This window comes from Rhipicephalus sanguineus, chromosome 1 (assembly GCF_013339695.2).
Source record: "Rhipicephalus sanguineus isolate Rsan-2018 chromosome 1, BIME_Rsan_1.4, whole genome shotgun sequence".
Taxonomy (NCBI): domain Eukaryota; kingdom Metazoa; phylum Arthropoda; class Arachnida; order Ixodida; family Ixodidae; genus Rhipicephalus; species Rhipicephalus sanguineus.
In genome coordinates, this window is record NC_051176.1 from 138,273,357 (window position 1) to 138,283,001 (window position 9,645).

The following is a 9,645-nucleotide window of genomic DNA, read 5'->3' on the forward strand; positions in this document are numbered from 1 at the left end:
TCCCTTTAGGTAGCAGAGTTGCGCGTCTGTGGAGCATCAGCTTCTCCGCAATTCACGGTTACTAGTGCTAGTAACCGTGAATTGCGGAGAAGCTGATGCTCAAGCCAATTATTGTATTCCCCTACGCCACCGCTCCAGAGAACTGGATTAACAATACTTATAGCCAGTCAAGTTCATCGCCGGTCGGCGACACGCCGAGCACGTCGATCGGTGACACGATTAAGCATGTAGCCTGCAAAAACGGAGTGTGGCTTCGCCGCATAGCTGTGTTTGCTAGCCGGACCCACACGCAACTCTACAACCTTAAAGTAGCATACAGTAACTCTACGCGAGACGTTATGCTGATATAAGGTCCCCTGGTGGCACTGAGGCGCACCAGACGTCATCGAATATACGGACCTCGTAAAGTATGCTTGCGTATGCTTGCATATGCAAGCTGTAATGTTGTAATACACATAAACGTGGGTGTTTTGTATTCTAGTATTTGTGTTTGTGCGTTCAAGCCTTCCAGACAACTAAAACGCGCTTCGTGTGTTCTGATGTTTTCGGGTTTAGATATCATTTCATCTAAGATATTGGAGTATTAAGATAGCGCAAAATGAAACTCCGAATTTCGCAGTATTGGAGATTTACGAGAAATAAACTCCGTGAAGCGCCAAATTTCCACCAAAAAAATAAACTCCGTAAGACACCCTCCGAAATTCAAGAAAAATAAACTCCGAAAACATGGAGCGCTACAAATAAGATTTTGGATTCGCTACCCCGTCTCCACTTCGCCCTTGCTTGGATCAAGCAAGCGTCGAGGCGTCGCCCACATTTTCGAGATGCTCAGCGTTCCCTGCAAGATGCCGGAGATGTGGTTCCAATTCTGCCAGCATAGTTGCGTTGCATATGCTTCTGCTTCTTTAGTGAGATAACGTCTGTGCTATTTGTTTTTTTTTTCTCTTTCTTCCCTCTGTTAAACTGTTTATTGGACGCCACCCAGCGACAATGCGCAATGGCGACAGTCAAGGCAAAAGCACGGACTCTGAGAGCGAGCGGCGTTCAGAAGAGGACGACCCACTAGAAGCCGCTGGAGAGCTCAACCGTTAAACAGTCCAAGGCTTCGCCACAATTCCCCGTTACGAAAAGGGAGACGTCCGGCGACCTAACAGCTCGTCACTATGAGTGGGTCATAGTAGGCCTTGAGGCGCTCCACGTTGACTATGTCGCGCCCTCGACGGCGCATGTCCGAAGATGGTTCGATGGGTTCGATCAGGTAGTTGACCGGGGATGTGCGCTCGACGACCCGGTAGGGGCCTTCGTATTTCGGCAGTAGTTTTGTAGAGAGGCCAGTTGCAGTGGTAGGGACCGAGAGCCATACGAGCGCTCCAGGGAGGAACGAGGATTCAGGAGTGTTGGTGCCACCGCGAATGCTCTTCTGCCGCTCTTGTTCGTGCGTTGTAAAGGTCTTTGCAAGCTCGCGACACTCTTCAGCTAGCCTGGCTGTGTCAGAAATAGGCGCACATTCAGATGGATCCGGCTTGTAGGGAAGTATCGTGTCAATGATGTGCGACGGGTACCTTCCGTACAATAGGAAAAAGGGTGAAAAACCAGTAGTGCTCTGAGGGGCGGTATTATAGGCGTAGGTGACGAAGGGCAGAATGGCATCCCAATTTGTGTGATCGACGCGGCGACGTACATTGAGAGCATGTCGCCGAGCGTGCGGTTAAAGCGTTCGGTTAGGCCATTCGTCTGCGGGTGGTAAGCAGTAGTTTTGCGGTGAACAGCATGGCACTCTTTGAGAATGGCTTCGACGACTTCCGACAAGAAGAGACGGCCTCAATCGCTGAGAAGTTCCTGGGGTGGACTATGACGCAGCATGAATCGGCAGGAAGGAGGCAACATCGCGCGCTGTAGCCTCTGGGAGGGCGGCGGTTTCGGCGTATCGCGTTAGATGGTCAACAGCGACGATGGCCCAGTGGTTACGAGCCGACGTCAGAGGCAGGCCCGTAGCCAGGGGGGGGGGGGGGGCTGCCCCCCCCCCGAAATATTGGTGAAGTAGGTGTTTTTCTCAAAAAGTCGAGGTTTTCAGCAAGTGCCCCCCCCCCCCCCCCCGAAAAACATTCCTGGCTACGGGCCTGGTGAAAGCAAGTGGTCCATACAAATCGATGCCCACGCACCCAAACGGACGGTTAGGGCAAGGTAATGGTTGTATACCGACACGTGGGTTGAAGGTTTTCGGCGTTGGCAATCGAGGCAGGAGCGGACGAACTTCTGCACGTAGCGGTACATCCCTCGCCAGAAGTATCGTTGTAGAATGCGGTGGTAAGTTTTGGATACCCCAGAGCACCTCCACCAATTTGTTAAGCTGTTTATTGGACGGCACTCAGCGACAAGGCGCAATGGCGACAGTCAAGGCAAAAGCACGGACTCTGAGCGCGAACGGCGTTCAGAAGAGGACGACCCACTAGAAGCCGTTGGAGAGCGCAACCGTTAAACAGTACCAAGGCTTCGCCACACCTCCTATATTCATTTCCTCTATGTTCCCCTGTGTCTTCGTGTTTTCTATGTATTCAAACCAAATAATAATAATATGTGGATTTTCACATTGCGGTTACATTTATGCCTCGTCCAACTTAGGCGGCTGTGCCTCGCCGCCCATAAATTTTGAATATGGGGTCAATAACCAGCGTTCGGAGGGCTTCCACCGCATCGAGCAGGTCCTTTATCGAGCTTTCGAGGTCATCTGTGCTTTCCTCGCCCACAGCCTTTTTGGCAGCCGGCGAGGAAAATTCGGTCCAGTCTGCGAGTAGAGCTTTTAGATGCGAAGCAGCTTCTGCGCTGGGCTTTGTCCGTAGTTTGCGCTGGGCTTTATGCCTTTCTAAAACCTACCATAGCCATCTGTAACATATTGAGCGCGCGCTTGCGCCAAGGAGAAGTCTTCTTCGTCTTGTTCTTCGACCGCCTTGATGATGATACGTGCATAGCACTTTAGGGGCCCGGGCGGCCGTATGCTGTCCTAGCTTGGCGTAACGCAGACAAAACCATGTGTGCTGGCACGCGCTAGCGCGTTCGGGCCTGTGTAAGGGGCTGGGTAAGACGCTGTGGCCTCTCCTCCTTACACTCTCTCAGCAATCACGTGATGGATGGCGTCGGGGAACGAGATTCTGCAGACGCTCGATGAACCCGCGTGACGTGCTCCAACAAGAGTTCGGGACGAGTAACAGCAACATCAACTACAGTGAATTCATGGTGTGCTCCACTTGCAAGGACGCGTTAACATCGGGCAAGGTGCCCGTGATGAACGGAACTTTAAGTCGACCCATGCGCTGCTTCGCATCCCCACATGGTTCCCTTTAGTGGGAGGGAGGAGGAGGAGGAATAAACTTTATTAGGAGAAACAAGCAGGTTTAAGTGGCCGGGCCTAGGCCTCCCATGAAGGGACGTCAAGGGCTTGCCTCGACGCCGCCTCACGGGAGTGCTGGGTCGCCCAGGCTTGTTCGTCGTGGGAGATGGTGAAATTTTTTCTTAAAAGTTGGCGTGTAGAGCTTCGTTTCTGATATGTAGAGGTCGCTTCTCAATGATTCGTCCGAGTTATTCCATTCCGCCAAATCTAACCTTTGTGTGAAGACCAGATCGGGGCAAGGACCCCATGGAAACACTGTTGCCAATGCATGTAGGTTTCTACACGTCCGTGATCGATGTGAGCCGATGTTGTGGCGCTATTGCCACGTGCGTTTCTTATTATCACTTTTGCTGTATTCGGTTTTCGCCCACAAAGACTGTCAGCAACGCTCAGCGCAAACCGCGCCTCATTGTTCGAGAAGCTTCCCGATTATTGTAGACCGTTTTGTTAAGATTGCGCGCAAGAGGCGAACACGCGAGCTTATTCTAGAGTTTGCGCGGCTACCAGCGATAACGCTGGAATATTCGACGGCACATGTATAAATGCCGACGCGCTTCACCGCTTGTCAGTTGATCGATGGTCGACGCTCTGTTCACCGCTATCAGTGTATTGCTGCAGTTTGACTTTCAGTTTCCCGGCCACAAGTTCGGCCAAATAAACAGTTTCATCTCTGACGTGCTGACTGCTGCCTTCGTCGACGTCACGACCACGTGACAATATATATATATATATATATATATATATATATATATATATATATATATATATATATATATATATATATATATATATATATATATATATATATATATATATATATATATATATATAATCATTATTCCTTCAGCAAACTCCCAGTCTTAGTTCTTAGTTTGGCGTTGTAGATACGATGAGTATGAAGAACCTGCTATGAATCTAGTACCTTAAATTCTCACTTATTAAACAAAACATTTGGCTGACAAAGCAAGGTACTTTGCAGAAGTCTTCAGGATAAACCGCGTGCCAATTTTTTTACTGGTAGAACCCTCTAATATAAAGTCTTCCTTAAGAGGAAGACGAAGTTCAGTCGATTAATACTTTAGCAAACCACATTCAGCTGCCTGTGTATAGGTATAAGATTATAAATGACTACGAATTTATATACTAGGTGTCCTTGCCCTCCTACTTTTACGAGCTTGGGTGGGGGGTGGACGGTTAAGCGGTGAAAAGTGGCCCTTTACACCTCCCCACCGGTTCCTCCCAAGTAAATAGTAGGGGTGTGCGAATATCAAATTTTTCGAATACGAATCGAATACGAATACCCACCTTCGAATATCGAATATCAAAGGAAAAATACCTCCACAGTAACGATATTTTATTTAACATGTAGTTATTTGAAGAAAAAAAAACATTAATAGCCTAACTGGCAACACAACATACACTGCTATCTCCAGAACACAATGTCCAGGCTAGCACAATGCACATCACAACACAAGCAAATATCACGGCACAATGAAAGTAATGACTACATGTTATCATGAAGAAATATGAGTTGCTCCACATGATCAGGCAGCAGGCGCTCCCTTGCAACAGAGACACCCCCCCCCCCCCCTGCCACTGAAAAGGCACGCTCGCTTGGAACAGAAGCGGCTGGTATAGGGAGTTACATGGGGCAAAGCTTTGCCAGAGTGGGGTATCTGAAGGTGCCTACAGTCCGCCACCAGTCACATGGGTCACTGTCTTTCTTCAGAAGTGGTCCCGCATAGTGAACGAGTGCTAGTGCGGCACGTTGCGGCCGCATAATATTGAAAATGTACGGTTACGTGATCGCCAACAGCGCTGCACGTCGGAGATGCACCAGCAATAAATCATACGTATTGGGGCGCTCGTCGCAGGCAGCTATCATGCCTCCGTGTACTTACGATGTTTATCGCTCCTCTCGGCAACATTTTTAGCGATACGAACGCAGCAGAAATGTGGAAGACGAGTTATTTTATGCATGATAATCAAATCGCATATTCGAATTTTTCGAATATTTGAAGTTATCGAATATTCGAAACTTTTCGAATACAAGATTTTCGAATCGAATACGAATATTTCGAATGTAATATTCGACGAATATTCGAAACTTTCGAATATTCGCACACCCCTAGTAAATAGCCTACGTAAATTGTGTAAGCTCAAATTTGCCTTGAAAAAGTGTGGAGGATTATAACGTTAAACTACCCCGCATTGTTTCCTTCCGTATAGCTCGTTAGCTGTTAATGATTGGTCGAAATTTTCTGGGTCTTGCTCACAGCACTTGCTCGTAAAATGACGCAACAAATGGTGCGTAAGTGATCCACCGCGTAATTACCATGTATGCATGACTGCGTAAAAAATAATAATGAACTATTTTCAATACGGTGTGTTGTTTGTCATTGGTTCTTCGCTATTCGTCAAAAATTTTCAATGTGTCATCAAATCACCTTTAAGTGTTACGCGACGTCACAAGTCTGCGAAAACTCGCGGCGTTAAAATGAAGTGTGCACAACAAGCAGCACATTACTGTGCTGAACAATAACTCATTTATTTCTGAATAGCCAGGCAGTTTCTCTTTCTGAACGTAATTTAAGAAGGCTGCCCGCCAATCACATTGGCAACGGCTGCTCATAGCAGCGGGCGAGATGGATTCATATGTGTATGATATATGCTTTCAGTTGTAGTATAACGATGTTGAGCTGTTTTTGCGCGTGTGCAACTCTCTGTGAACTCATCGTTGCTGACAAAGAGGTAGAGAGAGAAATAAGCATTATTAGAAACAGACACAATCCTTTCCAGGTAGGCAGCCTTCATAGTCCAGAAAACCGTGGACGCTGATCGTCTCCCTGGTGAGGTAGATCAAGTAACGGGGCAAACTTGAAAGCTGGGCTTCTCAATGTGCTCGAGTCCACTGCCTTGTTACAAGCCGCCACAATTGCTGCAGGCTACCATATGATAAGCCAAGTGAAGCAGGCTAATCGGAGACCAAAGTGAGAATCTATTTTAGCTGTCCTGGCTATGCACAACGAAAATACTGTACACTTCTACACACTCATCAACTCACAGCAGCTTGAATATGGAGCAGTGGCGATGCTATTCGTTTTCAAGGAAACTGAATTTCCTGAAAAAGGAGAGCGTTTGATCTGGCTATAAAACGTTTACTGGTTCTCGCCCATATTTGCGTCACGGGTTACTTAAATTTCAGGCCAGGCACGACAAAATAAAATCATGCCAGATTGCTGTAATGTCATAGAGCCCCTGCTGAGCGATAGCCTCCTCTGCAATGCTCGAGCGCAAGACGCTAAAGCATGGAATAGGGAGCCCGTACCGCAGGTAGCCTACAGTGCGCGGTCATGACACACGGAGGACGGTCATCACAGCAGAATCATAGGACAAATCTCATTACAAAATTACGTTATTGCTGCGTTCAAGTAAAATTTTGCCTGACTTGTTAGTTTCCCAGTTTGCAGCCGACAATAGCCACTGTCCGAAGTGGGGGGGGGGGGCTCCGCCCCCCCCAACATTTATCAGTGGGGGGGCTAGCGCCCCCGTTGCCCCCCCCCCCCCCCCCGGTAGATACGCCTATGCACATGAACCAGGCTGCTTTGGGCTTCAATAATTTATCCAACCCCGCTAATTTCTCCTTGGGTTGGCTAAAGTTGTACTCTCTCTCTCTTATACCCGCTAATCACGTAGAGACTAGGAATCTCTCGTTTCGTCAGTATATTTCGATCATTACGTGGTCAATGGTTGAGTTTGTTACATGGCCGCCGCGGTGGTACAGTGGTTACGGGGCTCGACTGCTGACCCGAAGGTCATGGTTTCGATCCCGGCCGCGGCGGACGCAGTTTCGATGGAGGCGAAATGCTAGAGGCCCGTGTACTTAGCTTTAAGTGCACGTTAAAAAACCCCTGGTGGCTGAAATTTCCGGAGCCCTTCACTACGGCATGCCTGATAATTATATCGTGGTTTTGGCATGTACAATCCCCGCAGTGATTATCATTGACCTCGTTACAGTATACATTACTGTTGCAAGATTTTTCCGCGTCAAGATCACCGTTCGTGATCAGTTGTCGCTGCGGGTAAGCCATAAAAAATTTCGCTGTAATAAAAAACTTTGAAGATCGGTAGGGTGAAGGTGCTGTATCAATCACTATTATTATTATTATTATTATTATTATTATTATTATTATTATTATTATTATTATTATTATTATTATTGTTGTTATTGTTGTTGTTGTTGTTGTTGTTGTTGTTGTTGTTTTTCTCAAACGCGAAAAGCGACCGTCGGCGTCTTCGAGATTTGGCGAGACCTGACGATACTTCCCGAGATCGGCGTCGGCGTCAACACGAATCATGCAAAAAACAAATGAGTCAGCCAAAAGTCACGTGATACTCAAGTGAATGTGTGTATGCGCTCGGCGTACCAAAAGTCACATGACATCAATGTAACATGACGCCATGATGACGTCAAAACATGATGTCACATGATGACGCCATAGCAAGACATCGTCGCTTCGTCAAAGGCGGGCTGATCACGGAGGCTGTGCAAAACCATGTGAGGTACTGAAAGCTTGTAATGCCTCGGATACTGGAGGCAGTGCAAAACCACGTTAGGTTCAGACAGCTTTCGGAGTCGGAGGATCAATACATCGATTCAGAAGAAAAACAACAAGAAGATGGCTTTCGCCTTCCAGTCGTCTTATGCGATTGCATAAGGGACCCTGTGTTTTTTTTATTATTATTATTTCGCTTTCTGGCGCTGTCAGCTTTGCAATGCATGTGTACACCTTCTAGCGGCTATTCCTTCGTAGCCAGACATGACAATGAGATCACTTTCGACACCAGATCGTAGGTTCACATTCACCTATGTCATTAAAAACCCGCTGCCTGCTTTATCTAAAATTAGCTTGCTAATTTGCCACAAGCACTGATGATGCCGTGCATGAGCAAAAACTCGCAGTTATTTTGAGATGGGTCGCACGAAGTTGCCAGCTCTCCATGCAGAAAGAGAAGGTCGGGCGCGCAATCAAGTCGCTGGCACGAGGAAAACGATAGAATAAATTAAGCTATAGAAATGGTTGAGCATATTCCAACAGTGTAATTTCCATCAGCCTGAAATAGACAAGGCAAGCAGTTGTAGGAAACATCGATTCAAAAGCAGTCAAGTGGCGATTAGCGGCGCACCGCATAATCAGCCCTTGACAGCTGTCGGGAATACGCCTCGCGCGCATTTATATCCTGGGGTTTTACGTGCCAAAACTACGACGTGGATACGAGGCACGCTGTCGTGGTTGACTCCGGATTAATATTGACCACCTGGGGTTCTTTAAATGGCTCCTAATTATAAGTGCACGGGCATTTCGCGCATTTCTGTCTATCGCGACGGTGTCATTTGTCGCCGTCCCTGCGCAGCGTATACATTAGTCGAGATTAACGGCGTACCCCAAAGGAACACAGCTGCTACATGCAAAGCTCCAAATTGATAGTGCGGAGCTCCAAATGAATTTTAGCCGCTCCGGTTCCCGACGTATACCCCCCAAAACTCGGTATGGACACGAGCGTCACGAGTGATATGCCGCAGCCCACAGCTGTAATCGGGAAGCGGACCCGCGAACTTATGCTTACCGTATAAGGACGCCATAGCCAATGAGCCACCGTTCTCAGTGGCGGCTCAGCGGCTGTGACTTAGCGCTGCCAAGCACTACTGCGCGGGCACGATTCCCGCGGTCACTGTAGCCGCATTTGCAAGAACTGTGTGCTGCTTGCCTTTCAGTGCTCGTCAAAAAATCCTAAGCGGTAAAAACTAATCTGCAGTCCCCCCATTATGTAGTGCCTCATAATCATATCGTAATTTTGGCACGTAAAGAAATAGTATTTAATGTTTTCAATCATTCACCGCGAACGTAACCCGATACGACGAGCAATCCGATGCGTTCTATCGCGATGGAAAGAACCACGAACAGTGCGGCATCTACGCGCTCAGGTGTTCGCATTTCTTTTCGAGCGGCTGTAGCCTGGCTGGTAATAAAAACACACTAATGTCATCCGTGATACATTCAAGGTCGACCCTAGCCCCTTTTTATTGCCACCAAGGTAAGAGCGCAATGAACTCAAACGCGAACAGCGGACCACGAACGCGCCGCTCTGTTCGCGTTTCTTTCCACCACCCCTGTAGGTACGTGCGTTTTTATAGCTCTGGTTCGCGCCGTTATCAATTTATTTACAATGCATAACGCGCCTCAGTACCACTTCTG